At 42.4% G+C, this 14,918-nt stretch overlaps 1 long non-coding RNA gene across 1 annotated transcript in view; it reads left to right on the top strand.

The window, feature by feature from the left end:
• The window catches only part of LOC126213475 (uncharacterized), a 90,302-nt gene that overhangs the window by 55,560 nt on the left and 19,824 nt on the right, over positions 1-14,918 (top strand). The window contains exon 2 of the long non-coding RNA XR_007541193.1: positions 1,179-1,216. This is a non-coding gene — a long non-coding RNA (uncharacterized LOC126213475). The remainder of the gene's footprint in view (positions 1-1,178; positions 1,217-14,918) is intronic.

The following is a 14,918-nucleotide window of genomic DNA, read 5'->3' as shown; positions in this document are numbered from 1 at the left end:
AGCAGTTTGGGCAGATAATGTTCTCATCTCCATTCTGTGCCAGTCTGAGGATAAAAGTTAAATAAAATCTGTATGTTCTCCTCTGGAACTTCATCAGATGCTTCTCAACATTGTTCTGAGGACTGTTTTACCTTCTGCATTGTTATCCTGATCTATTGGTGCATGTGCATTAATTATTATGTACCTCTCACCTAAATATTGAATTATTGCAGGGAGAGAGACTTCTGGAGGTAATGAAAAATTTGGATTTCGGATTGTTTGGGGGAAGAGGCAAAACAGCAAGGTCATTGGTCTAATTGGATTAGGAAGGATGGGGAAGGAAGTCGGCCATGCCCTTACAAAGGGCATCCTGGCATTTGCCTGGAGTGATTTAGGGAAATCACGGAAAACCTAAATCCGGATGGTCGGGTGTGGGATTGAACCGTTGTCCTCCCAAAAACTTTGGTACCGTTTGCAACATAATTGCCATTTATGAATGCAGAGCCTAGTTCTGTAGTAGTTTCGTGAATTTCTTCCCTGTGTTCTCTGTGAAGAATCTACAGTTCTCTGATTGTGGTATTTCTTCATCTGTGAATGTGATATTTTGTAATACCAATTTTAACTTGTCCATTTACAATGTGTGAAACTATTTTGAGTTTGCCAATATTTATTATTGTTTGTATATTTAATGGTCCAAGCCTGTATGTAGTTCTGGGTGTGAACTTAAGGTTGGGTTTAGGAGTCACTCCTCACCTCTGCAAGTTGGTCTGGGCTGCCCAGAGCACAAAGGTCCAAATGTGTCACTTACGATGATGGATTCATCTGTCATTGCATGGCAGTTTTCATAACGGAAAAAAAGTGAAAGAACATTTTACACAAAGTGTAAGTGCATAACAGATTAAAGATGTTATTGGTCACTTTCCTTTGTGAAGTGTCTAGTAGGAAGTATAGCAACAACCAAATTACTGGCTTGTGTAGTTTTTTACAGTACTGAAGACAGTGAGAAAATGGAGAATGAATTCTTACTAACATTCTGTTTCATTAACTGCAACAGTTTATCATGTCCTCTTAAATGATATTTTCAATCCTAACTTACAGCATTTTGTGGACCAATCACATGTTGGTGGGCGTTAATAGAATTCTATGTATTTACTGTCTCACCAGTTGTAAATCACTGGCCATTTCTTCAAATATTTCAGGTGGAAACCTCAACAAGATGTGCATCTGATAGTGCAAGGTAAGTTTTCATAATTCACTGCAGAACTTCTTCAGAAATATAAATTTTTGTTTATTAATTGTGAGAGTACTTCAGTTATAAAATGCACTACTGTAATGATTCATTAATACTATTCTTTGCAACAACCGTTATGTGACTATTCCTAGATAAATAGAGCAAATGTCTGATATCCACACAGGAAAATAAAAGTTCAGGTGGCATATCAGCATCTGTATTGTGTTTAATGCAGAATGTCACATGAAATCACTTAAATTCAACAGATTCATCTTGATGGGCACAAGCTAATATCATACCGCAGTAGAACAAGTTAGAAGAAAGGGTGAATGGCTATATATCCAAAAATTGGAGCTGATTCCCAGCCTTTCAGATTAATGAATATAGTGGTGAACACCTCTCTCAATGCGGTGCCACAGTGGTGCTCAGGTAACGCACAAGCTTGTAGTGGTTTACGGGCCACCATCAAGAAGAAACACAAGTAGCTGGTGCCACTTTCAGTAAGGCTGTGAAGACTTAACTGGTGAATCCTCATTCTCTTTGTTTCTCCTTCATCCTGGTGTGTTCCTGAAGGCTGTCCCATTCGTTAGACACATTACAGGTGACAAAGTAATGCATAATTGGCAGCTCCAGGTCAATGGGTAGGGTTCTCATGTACCCTCTGATACAGGTCAGGCCCAGAAGGGTGAGTGACTGAGCTGTTACCTTCCCAATTGCCAATTGGTCCCTCTGTCAGGAGTTTGGGGGGTGTGACCTGAGGTGCGAATAATCATTTACGGTGGGTGAATAGATTTGAAGGCCCTCCCAAATGCACCTTCGTTCCTCATGGTGTCACATACTGAAGAGGGTCATTTCTTTGCGACAGCTAATGCATGCCTTATTCTGGAAGGTGTTGCAGTTGGAGACTCTGTGAAATTTTTCTCATTTATGATAAAGATGGATGCAAACTTAATGCCCACATGCACTCAATGTCTCTGAGCACTATGGGACTTACCATCTATGGTCATCAGTCCCCTAGAACTTAGAACTACTTAAACCTAACTAACCTAAGGGCAGCACACAACACCCAGTCATCACGAGGCAGAGAAAATCCCTGACCCCGCCGGGAATCGAACAAAGGGCGCAGGAAGCGAGAACGCTACTGCACGACCATGAGCTGCGGACCCACATGCACTCATTTTCTACCATTTGCTCGAGTAGTTTTTGCCTCAAAGATTAAGGGAGGCTGTGAAGTAATCACAGTCCAACCATACATTCCAAACCAGATGCGTTCGTACAAGTGTCAACATTATAATAAATCGTGTATCCAGTCAAAACATGGCCAAGTGTGTTACTTTTGGCAGAGATGCTCACGAGGGCAGCTGTTCGCCTCCTCTCTGCTGTATCAATTGTAATCCTGTGAATGTCCCAAGTGTCTTAATGAGCTAGCACCCAGTAGATCTGAGTGAAGGCCATCAAACCCCACCCTGTCACTTGAAATTGTTAGCTAGTTAAAATCCGTGCATTTTACCATCTGGCAATTACAGTACCATTTTTGCTATGCCGTGCGTAATGGAGGATATGCCCACCAAGACTTCCAACTTCAAGTCAGTGTTGCAGTAGTGAAATCACACAGGTCACAATAGCATCCCTGTCTCCTACTACAGCTACGCAACAAGCAATCAGATCTTTACATTTGGTGGCGGAATCATGTGCTACACAACTGTCAGGCTGAAAGGACAAAAGCAATACTCCTGCAAAGACTTTCTACAGCTAAAAACATACTCTTCATCCGTCAACTAGAAAGTTCTAAGAACTCTAACAAAAACAAATGGTCTTCTCCTTCCCTGACTTGGAGATCCACTTCAGTGGTGTTGGCATATGTACCCTTATCTGGCTGACCTCCATTTTGCTGGTGCCCACTGCCTACTGATTTTCTGCCGTGGAATTCAGACTGACCCAGGGAGAGTGCCAATATGTTTGTAGATCTCATGGAACAGGATTCTCCAGCCTCTTCCCCCTGTAACAGTGGATTTTTGAAGGCTGGCACTCAGCAGCCACCAAGGTGACTAATATTCATTTGTTCCCTCTTCCCCAATCCCCATTATGACTTCTCCAATGGAAAATTCATGGCATTAGATCCCAGGAGGGATTACAGCTGCTCTTGGAATTGCAGTGTCCGCTTGTTTTCTGTTTCCAAGAAAAAAAATTATCCTCACAACCCATTTGACGTTTCATGTTTCTTTCTGGTGCTCTGTGACCTTTACCTCCATGGACAGCATTCCACCTCATGTGGGAGCCATGCTGGCCATCCATCTCATTTAACATGCGGCTGCTAGCTGTTGCAATCAGCATTGCCCTTCCTCATTTCACCTTTTCTCTTTGCAACATCTACACCTCTCCATCATTTGCTGTTACCAAGTCAGACTTACTCTAGCTCATTGGTCAGCTCCCTCACTCCTTTTTGCTGCTTGGCAACTTCACTGCCCACCATCTGCTTTGGGGCTCTTAGAGAACCTGTCCAAGAGGTTCCCTCTTAGCTGACCTTCCGAATCATCTCTTACCACTAGAGCACCCACGTTCCTTTCAGATTCCATGCACATTTCTTACCATTTGGACTTCTCATTCTGCACTGTCCAGCTCACCTGTCATCTTTGGAATGTGTGTTCTTATAGGACAATTATCCAAGGATTTCCACCCAATAATCCCCAAACAGCTTTTAGAGTTTAGCCAAGAGACAAAATCCAATAATAAGTTAACTTGGCAATACAACTTTAGATCATTTATAAAAACCTTTAAGAATGATGACAGTTGGCACCATAAATACGGAAAACATTAAGAGCAGCAATAAACTAAAAAACATTAATAATAATAATGGCAACTTGGCACCATAAAATAAGAGAAATTTATTCTGCAAGAACAAATTACAATGGTGCTTTAAAAGATTTTACACCACAGACCAAGATCCAATAATAAGTTAACTTGGCATTACAATTTAAAATCATTTATATGAAAGAAGTTTGAGAAAGATAATGGCACTTGGCACCATAAAATAAAAGAACCGTAACACACAACCAATAAATATAATAACAAAATAATAATTTGATACAACCAAAGGGCAAGGGCAACTCCCAACACAATCACAGATGACCGAGCTCTCACACTTCAGAGCCTTCTCACTAGAAATGGTCCCCGAAATAAATGCTGAGAGCTCCCCGACATGCCTCCCACAACTGCCCATCACTTACGCATGTTGGTTATGTTTTGTAACACACGACAGATAATATCAACACAAGATAAAATTTAAAAATGGAATAACTATATAACATCCCGACAGCACATCATAACCACAGCACCGTTAACTCAGGCGTTCTTAACAGGTGCCAGAAGCCAACACACACAAATCTTAATAAGCAAAACAATAAAAGCCAAGCACACATGAATAGTCAAACCACAGTCTTAGAAGTGCCTTAACAACACCAAACGCGACCATTCCACCAAGTTAATAATAACACAGTAAGATAAAAATACGGAACATACCACTAAATGCTGTGACACAAACCAAATTGACGAGATCGTGTTGTCCCAGAAGACCATATATACTAAGCGGAAGTAATTCACTATGCGTATACTGTCCAAAACCGCCTTCCTTAGGCAGACTTTACCTAATATGTCAAATGCCAAATATACCATACATGAACGCAACTCCGGGCAGGCAACAGGATCCACCTACATGAATTCCTTCAAAAAGGAACATACAGGCACCACCAAAGGTTACGCTGAGCAGACCGCGTGGGTAACGACCCACTCAGCGGTATAAACAAAAGATACTCCAGTTACGTAAATAAATTAGTACCAATGAATATCGTGATGTGCCACACACACACAGCATAAACTTCCAATAACGCCTTCCCACATCAGAATGAAGTTCAGAAACCGCAGCTGGAGCTTCCAGCAGAAAATCTGACGAGCCAACCGAGCTCACACCCTAACCTGGCAGACGACTCCAAAATTTAGCAACTGGTTGTCTCCGGGCCAGAGTATCACAGGACCCCACCGGACCTCCACATCGGACAGGCAGGCAGAACAAGTACCCCGACGCCAATTAATCACCACCGCATGGCCAGCACAGCGGCGAGTTGATCCGCCCCAGACCACTCAGCTCATATTGCGAGGTACAACCACCATAGCGCTAGTCACCAGCAGGTCAGGCAGAGCGAACTTCACGTTCCGTGCAATATCCAGAAACAGACTACCCTCTCACTTTCCGCCAGCCACCACGAACACACGCCAGTGACGTAATAGCAAATCACCACCGGAGCCCCACCCACACTAGAACAGCGAACTATAATCGATTATAGCGCGTGCTCTAAACAAGATCACATGATAGCGGTGCGCGCTGTATCAACCTGGAATGACCCATTCCCTCTGACACATACTCAAGTGATCACTTCCTGTGTGCTATCCACGCGCCGACTCCTACCCCACCTGAGTGCAAATCCAATTGGCAAATTTCTACATCTACATTATACTCCGCAAGCCACCCAACGGTGTGTGGCGGTGGGCACTTTACGTGCCACCGTCATTACCTCCCTTTCCTGTTCCACTCAGGAAGGACTGCGGGAAAGCCTCCGTGCGCGCTCGAATCTCTCAAATTTTACATTCGTGATTTCCTCGGGAGGTATAAGTAGGGGGAAGCAATAATATATTCGATACCTCATCCAGAAACGCACCCTCTCGAAACCTGGACAGCAAGCTACACCGTGATGCAGAGCGCCTCTCTTGCAGAGTCTGCCACTTGATTTTGCTAAACATCTCCGTAACACTATCATGCTTACCAAATAACCCTGTGATGAAACGCGCCGCTCTTCTTTGGATGTTCTCTATCTCCTCTGTCAACCTGACCTGGTACGGATCCCACACTGATGAGCAATACTCGAGTATAGGTCGAACGAGTGTTTTGTAAGCCACCTCCACCTCCTTTGTTGATGGACTACATTTTCTAAGGACTCTCCCAATGAATCTCAACCTGGCACCCGCCTTACCAAACAATTAATTTTATATGATCATTCCACTTCAAATCGTTCCGTACACATACTCCCAGACATTGTACAGAAGTAACTGCTACCAGTGTTTGTTCCGCCATCATATAATCATACAATAAAGGATCCTTCTTTCTATGTATTCGCAATACATTATGTGTGTCTGTTAGGGGTCAGTTGCCACGCCCTGCACCATGTGCCTATCTGCTGCAGATCTTCCTGCATTTCGCTGCAATTTTCTAATGCTGCAACTTCTCTGTATACTAAAGCATCATCTGCATGGAACGTCAGACACTACTAGGTCATTTATATATATTGTGAAATGCAATGGTCCCATAACACTCCCCTGTGGCACGCCAGAGGCTACTTTGTCTGTAGACGTCTCTCCATTGAGAACAACATGCTGTATTCTGTTTGCTAAAAACTCTTCAATCCAGCCACACAGCTGGTCTGATATTCCGTAGGCTCTTACTTTATCAGGCGACAATGCGGAACTGTATCGAACGCCTTCCGGAAGTCAAGGAAAATGGCATCTACCTGGGAGCCTGTATCTAATATTTTCTGGGTCTCATGAACAAATAAAGCGAGTTGGGTCTAACACGATCGCTGTTTCCGGAATCCATGTTGATTCCTACAGAGTAGATTCTGGGTTTCCAAAAATGACATGATACACGAGCAAAAACATGTTCTAAAATTCTACAAGAGATCGATGTCAGAGATATAGGCCTATAGTTTTGCGCTTCTGCTCGACGACCCTTCTTGAAAACTGGGGCTACCTGTGCTCTTTTCCAATCATTTGGAACCTTCCATTCCTCTGGAGACTTGCTGTACAGGGCTGTTAGAAGGGGGGCAAGTTCTTTCATGTACTCTGTGTAGAATCGAATTGGTATCCCGTCAGGTCCAGTGGACTTTCCTCTGTTGAGTGATTTCAGTTGCTTTTCTATTCCTTGGACACTTATTTCGATGTCAGCTATACTTCCGTTCGTGCGAGGATTTAGAGAAGGAACTGCAGTGCGGTCTTCATCTGTGAAACAGCTTTGGAGAAAGGTGTTTAGTATTTCAGCTTTACGTGTGTCATCCTCTGTTTCAATGCCATCATCATCCCAGAGTGTCAGGATATGCTTTTTCGATACACTTACTGATTTAACGTAAGACCAGAACTTCCTAGGGTTTTCTGTCAAATCGGTACATAGAATTTTACTTTCGAATTCACTGAACACTTCACGCATAGCCCTCCTTACGCTAACTTTGACATCCTAAGGCCGACTGGAGGCTATACCCCTCCCTCACGACCTTTATACAGCTGTGAAGACCACGTAAAGTATCTTCCAAATGTTATCCTTACCGCCGAAGAATGTTCCATACCGTGCACTTCAAGTTTACTGGTGTGTGTTGGTCCCTGGTGGACTGAGGCATGCAGCGATATGATTCGCTTGGGGAGATACGCTCTCCACATTTTGAACCATCGTCCTGATACATCTGCTGGAGGGCTGGTATCTGTAGTCCGTACATGTGGGGCTTTATAAGCTGTCTGCCCCATTTACTAGAGGAAGTTTTGAAAGACAAAGTGGTCTCAAGGTTTATATGGTTTGACTTGTCACACACATTTATCCACGAAAACGGGTTGCCTGAATGCTCGTCCTGGGTATCATTGTCTTTGCTAGCCCAAGCAACCATATTATGGAATCACCCAACAGGCGTCTCAGCTCCCTTTTCGCCAAGGATTTTACACTCTGTTACAGTTCCACACAAACGTGTCTCCTTGTGTGACGTCTTCAGCGTCGTTCCTATCTTCTTTTCTCGTGAAGCATGAACAGTGGCTTTCACTTTTCCACTGCCAAAACCTTTTGTATGAATATTTGGCTGTGTAATGAGTTTCTTACACCATATTTACATCTTGCACCTTTCGTTCTTCCATTCATTGAAACTAGAAAATTCCTGTTGCTAATATCTGATAGGAAACTTACTTGGTCCTCCCATGTATTCTTACCTGGCTGTACATGGTACCCAGTTCCTCAGTGTCCTACATCTCCTAAGTGGTACTTCCAGGGGAGCGGATCAGACCACCCTCCCCCACTTTTTTAAAATCCCATGTCCATTCATAAGTAGACTGCGGGTGTTTAGTTCATTCCTCTGCACTTCTGTTCATCATTTGCTGTCTTAACACACTCCACCATCATGGAATATGTTTCACCACTGGTGGCTTTTACACGAGCCCGGTTGAGAGTCTATGCAGAAGATGCTGAACAACTAGTCATACTGGCATGATGTCCTCCTCAGTGGATAGGCATGCCGTTTCTCTATGGCGCCTGACCACTCATCTTATTCCCTCTTATTCCATGACTCCCTTGCCTTCTAGTATGGGTCATGCCATTCATCTCAGTTACCTAGTGGAGTTCACTTTTGGCTTCTGCTTTGCAGCTTAATTTCACAGTACCTGCCACATTCCTGATGGTTGTGAACCCTTCGCCACCTTGGCTTCATGTAGCAGCCCATATTCATTGTAGACGTCATTTTCTTCACTTTTGTAAGCAAGACTCACTATAGGAAAAAATGCATAAATAATATGGACTAATCTGTCGTCGAGGTACAAAATTCTTTACAATATTACACTCTACACGAATTGTACTGACTGGCAGTTGATTCACCAGTTGATAACTCAAAAATTTTATCAGTATTATGTACGATCACTTGTCCCTCTGAGAAACCTAATAGCCATCCTATTAAATATTTGTGACTGAAGTCCGTAATGTGTTTTGTTTCTATCTTTGATTTAAACATATTAACGTTTGCCTTCACCCCATACCTCAAATCCCTTAACAAAACGTTTCAAGTATACATATGAATTGTCAGTGTTGAAAGTGCCAAGAGGCATTGACACAACTTCCCAATTCTCTAGATGCAATTTATTATTAATTCAGTGACGTTAGCTATGCTTTCGTATGTTTCCAGCCAGTCAGTGCTGTACATCGCTACCCCCTGCACATATATTGGAGGAAAGTAGTTTGCTTTCAATTTAAACCAATTAGGATTAGAGTGAACATAATTTCATCGCAGATTCAAATGACGTGGAGACTTGCATACTGCTTGTTTTTATGCAATTTTGAGGAAAAATATCATGCAGAAATATCCTCAGAGGTATGAACTGAAGTCATGGTAGCGTCGAACATTGTACATCAGCTGGTTCCTATTGGTGAAGTGACAATACAGTTCTTCAGGTGGCCTTAAATCACCAAGAGCTCCATACCCCAAACAACATCTAAATTGACAGTTCCATGTTTCTTGGATTTCCACATTGTCTTAGGCAATGTATCCTTTATAAACACGCTGTAAAATCTCGTGATTTTATGTTTGCTGACGAGTTTAACCAGATCTGTGTTATTAATCCTTTTTTCCAGTATCATTTCTGTGGGCCTTCATGTACAACCGAAGCCATGTAAATATAGGCCTTTACCTATAGCAATGGCCTCCATGGTCATACTATGACTTTCAGCTGCTTGTAATTACTTTTCGCTTTTTCGGGCGTTCTGTACTGCTTGAATTATATCAGCTCTCCTAGCTAATGAAACCGGTAGCTGACAGCCCAGCAAATGGAGGTATCAGAAACAGAATTATTCCACCAGATGTCTTTGATATTTGTAGGAACGTGGGCGTTTTAACACATCATTTCCTTCCGTCTTTCTGCCTAAAGGCACCTTTTGCAGCGGTCACCAATTTTTAAATATCCCATAGGTTTTTCTTCTTCTTTAGTATACAGTGAACTGAATTCAGTAATGCTTGAAGGTTAGTCCAGTACCCAATTTAAGTTCGAGCAAACATTGCCTTATCAACCATATATTCAGAAATAGCTTGTGCTGCATGAATATCTGTTCCTTGACATACCTGTGTAGCCTTATCAATGAATATTTGCTCTGCAATACAGTGATCTTTGTAGTGTAGGCAATGATGTGCACTTTGTATACATTGTCCAATGCATTAAAGCCCTTATCACCATAAGCTAGGTGCTATTTTAGTTTTGTTCCAGCTCCACAGAAATTGTATCCAGAGATACACACTTGTGATGGCAGATTCTCGAGAATACCACCTCCAACTTTGTTGATACGTTTCGTAGCACTCATGTCACACTACTGCATGGTTTCAGCTTTGCTTTTCGAATTACATAGCAAATTGTGGGTGTTCACTCAGCTGTTGAGCTTTGATGAGAAACTAAGCCATTTCATCAATGCCCTGTTCCTTTGACATCATATGACCTGCTCTGTGAGGAACATAATGGGTTCAAAGCTTTACTGTAATTCAGGGCTTCACAACATACGTGCTCGCGGAGCAAGCTGTGAGCAGCAAGGCGCGAGCACCGAGCAGCGCGAGCACGCTACCCCCACTACCGGACCAGAGCGGAGAGTGGGGAGAGTCACGTGGGGCACACAACGGCTGCCGCCGGTCAATGTAAATCCGCGGCCACCCGCAGGGATATCACTCACGAATTATTACTGCGACAAATGAAACAAATAAAGGAGAATGTACACGTGCCACATAATTTTACTTAGTGTATGCATCTACATTCGTATTAATTTGTGAACTGTTACACAATAAAAGGTGTCACTGAAGTGTGGGATTCTCGGTTACCTTGTACTTTTTGCCCTTTACAATTGCGTCTATGTTCGAAGTAATGTTCTTGCGCATTGTAGGCGCAGCGAACAGTTTAAATTTCGATCAGACAATGCGTTTCTCAGGCGCGTCTTGTTACATTTCATTGCAGAGAACAGTTGTTCACAAACATACGTGGAACCGAACACTGATATTATTGTAGCCGCCAGTTTGTGCAAACGAGGAAATCTATCCTGAGGGAAGTGTCTGTAGAATTCCAAAATGTTTTTCTTGTTCTGAAATTTGTCTCTGTATTCTCTGTCACACTGCAGGTCAATAATTTCTAGTTGCAGCTCAGGACGAATCTCTTCAATATTCGCTGAATATGGAGAGGAGAACAGATCAAAATCACTGTCTAGTGCTGTCAGATCTTGAAAGTGTTGATCAAATTCTTCCTTATAGGCAACTAAACTATGTGAATAACGTTCACAATCTTTGTGAACATCTTGCATGGATGATAATTTAGGAAAATGAGCTAGATTTCCTGTTTCCAGCTGACTCACCCAAAGTGTAAATTTCATTTTAAAAGCTCGTATTCTATCTATGAAATGAGTAATTAGCAGATCTTTACCTTGTAGTGAAATGTTCAAAGCATTCAGATGGCTAGTTAAATCTGCTAAGGACGCGAGATCACAGTTCCATGAAGGCTCTTTCAATTCAGGAACACACATGTTATTTATTTCCATGAACATATTTATCTCATCTATTAGGGAAAAAAATCGATTTAATAATTCGCCACGACTAACTCAGCGGACCTCGCTGTAATAAGGCAGGCTACCATACTGGCTTTCTACATCCTCAAGAAAGCTTTTAAATTGCCTGTGTTGTAGCCCATGCTTCCTTATATAATTGGTTGTACGAACAACAACACTCATCACATTTTTTAGAGTGATACTCTTTGCACATAAGTTTTCCTGGTGGATCACACACTGAACGCCCCTTATTTTATTCGGCACGGCCAGTTTTTGCATTTTCTCCTTCAACAGCGCAACGAAACCTGATTTGTTCCCTGTCATCGCTGGTGCACCGTCTGTAGACACTGAAACTAAAGAATTTCACGACAATCCTATATTTTCAACACTTTCTTCAACACTACTTAAAATATCACCTCCTACTACATCGAGGAGCTCCTCCCTCACCTGAAGATCTCTATTAACACCTTTAATAAATATGGCAAGCTGCGCTGTTCCAGTGATATCAACACTTTCGTCCAGAGCTAGAGAGTACGCCATAAAATCTTTACAGATATTTGCAAGATGGCTATGGACGTCGTCTGCCATGTCCTGTATGCGACGCATAATGGTCATGTTAGATAATGGCACAATCCGAAACTTCAACTTGAGATGGACACAAATGTTCCGCTGCAACTACCAAACATTCTTTTATTAAATCGCCATCAGTGAAGGAGCGCAGGGATTTTGCTTAAAGCAAAGCAATTTTGTAGCTCACTCTGAGAGCTGCCTCAGTTGTTTTTTCTTCGTCGTCCAGATCTTCTTTGGATAGCTTCCTTTTAAGTTTAATAACTTCCCGTGCACAATCTGGTCCATCACATTTTCCTCTTCCGTAGTCTTTCGCGTGGTACAACATATAATGTCGCTGCAAATTAAATTTCCTGAAAGAATTCAGCGTTTTGTGACATGCTAAACATTTTGCAACACCATCTTTTTCTGTAAACAGATACAATTCCTCCCAGTGGGGGTTCAACTGCGAAAGCATGGTTGGGGTTACACAACAGCGACTTGACATGATTCTTAACCACCGAAGTGACTGTTAGAGCTGATCGTAGTACTTTAAACGTTACACAGTCGGCGCGAATTCAATAGGCACGCTGCGGCCCTATTCAAACGTGCGCGCGCATTTCCCCTCCCTCCCCTCCCTCCCTACTCCGCGACCTTGCACCTGCTCGCGAGCACGGGCCTGAGCACACGCGAGTACTCGTGCTCAAAACCGGCCAGTTGTTAAGCCCTGCTGTAATTCCTTTGTGACTTCAATAGGTTTGCTCTTAATTCTGTGGTGAATAATGCGATTATACTCGTCGATGATTTTGGCTGTATGTTCAGCCATTTGCACATACATTGAAGATTAAATTGCTTCCACATTCCATTTTTGATGGTCCAGTTCAACCATTTGGTAATACTAGTTTCCAAATATGGGAATGTTGAGTAGTGGTTTATCCCACTTAATTCGAATTCTGCTTTGAAATGTCTATCGTAAAATTCACCTCCATCATCTGTCTTCAAGGTTGATGGACAGTCGATTTAGTCCTGTCTGCAACAACTGTTCAGAAACCTCTCAAACCTCCTTCCCTGTCTTTACATTCAAAGGTAAGGCCCAAGCGAAATTGGAATGTGTCTGTGACTGGGAGAACGTACGAGGTGTGGCTAGAAAAAAACCGGACTAGTCCTGGTGAAACAATAAAACGAATGCAATAAGGCTGAAAGTCGCGTGGCCTGTCACGTGACTCTCGCTCCGCCTACTTTTTCAATGTATGCATCAGTTTTTGCTGACAATGGTCTGCCAGTAAGAGTGTCATCACTGGTGTCTTCGCGGCCATCTTTAAATCGTTTAAACCACTCAAACACTTGTGTTCGCGATAAACAATCATCGCCGTACACTTGTTGTAACATTACAAACGTTTCACTTGCAGATTTTCCTAGTTTGAAACAAAATTTGATGTTAACACGCTGTTCTTTCTGTACACTCAACATTTCCCGACGCACAGACAAAACGTCAACTACTTAAAACAGACGCCACGGGCAGACTGAGTGCAGGAGCCAGATGAAACTCGAGCAGTAGGCGGAGCGAGAGTCACATGACAGGCCACGCGACTTTCAGCCTTATTGCATTCGTTTTATTGTTTCACCAGTACTAGTCCAGTTTTTTTCTAGCCACACCTCGTACTTGACGCCATTATTTGATTGTAAGTAGTTTTGCATATCCAAGAGATCAGCCTGCCATGCATAATCCATTCCTCGTATCATCAGATATATTCTGCATGCAGGTCTGTAAAGCTCATGACAACTCTCTCCACACTTACTCGACGATGCATAATTTTCGTAGCCCAGGTAAGATCGATAATATTTTGTTCATGTGATCTGCAATCTCTTGACCAGCTAAAGCTGTAAACAGTCGTAATCGATCTATGATTCCATTTAGTTACCATAATTTATATATTCTAGATGTAGACTGTTTAGTGTTTCAGGCTGAACTTCGACTATTTTACCTGCACTAGGTGGAGCTGCTAATGCTGGTTCACTTAAAATCCTGTATTTGTCGCTCTAAGAGACTTCCATTCATCCTTTTGGGGTTTTACATGCGTTGGTCATATGTGATATTGGACCACATGTTTTTATAGTTTCAGGGTATATTTTTAACAGTCGACATTTTCAAAATTATTAACTGTAACAGCCTAGGCAATCTTTCAAATTCCTTGTTCCCAATTCTTATTGCCTTCCTGGTTAAACATATTGAGTGCTTACCTAACAAATACGGTATTGCCCTGATGACCTCATATGTTTTTTCTTAACTCGGCACTCCTCCTCCTCCTCCTCCTCCTGTTTCTGGTTTCATCCATAGTCCATGACAGCTCTTTCAGCCTGTCAGTTACTGGTTTAAATGTTGCTGAGGGACACTGGTCTCGTTGCAGTTGACCTAACTTTCACGAAAGTAACTTCTGTCAAATTGTCTTCCACACCCCAGTTTTTAACATTACACTTCTTTGACAACATGCTGCTGCATACTAATCCATTTTTGAGACAGTTTACAACTTACGTATATTCTGAGACAGTCGGTGGTAATGGGCGTGCATTGCCTTAGCTATCACATTCTTGTTCCACATATGCGTTGATTTTACATTGACTCCTTCAATTTTCTCGTTGACACACAGGTCATATTGCTGAATTTGAGCAATCAACACCTCACCATTCATAGCACCTTCCTTGACAAGACATTCAGTTCCATTACTTTAGTGTTGATTACCTCCATTTTTTTGTCGAACGCACATGCTTTGCATCCTCTGACTGAATGTGCAACACATGTGTAAA

Source organism: Schistocerca nitens, chromosome 11 (assembly GCF_023898315.1).
Source record: "Schistocerca nitens isolate TAMUIC-IGC-003100 chromosome 11, iqSchNite1.1, whole genome shotgun sequence".
Classification (NCBI taxonomy): Eukaryota; Metazoa; Arthropoda; class Insecta; order Orthoptera; family Acrididae; genus Schistocerca; species Schistocerca nitens.
The sequence above is the reverse complement of the archived record's forward strand: the minus strand, read 5'-3'. Positions and strand labels throughout refer to the sequence as shown.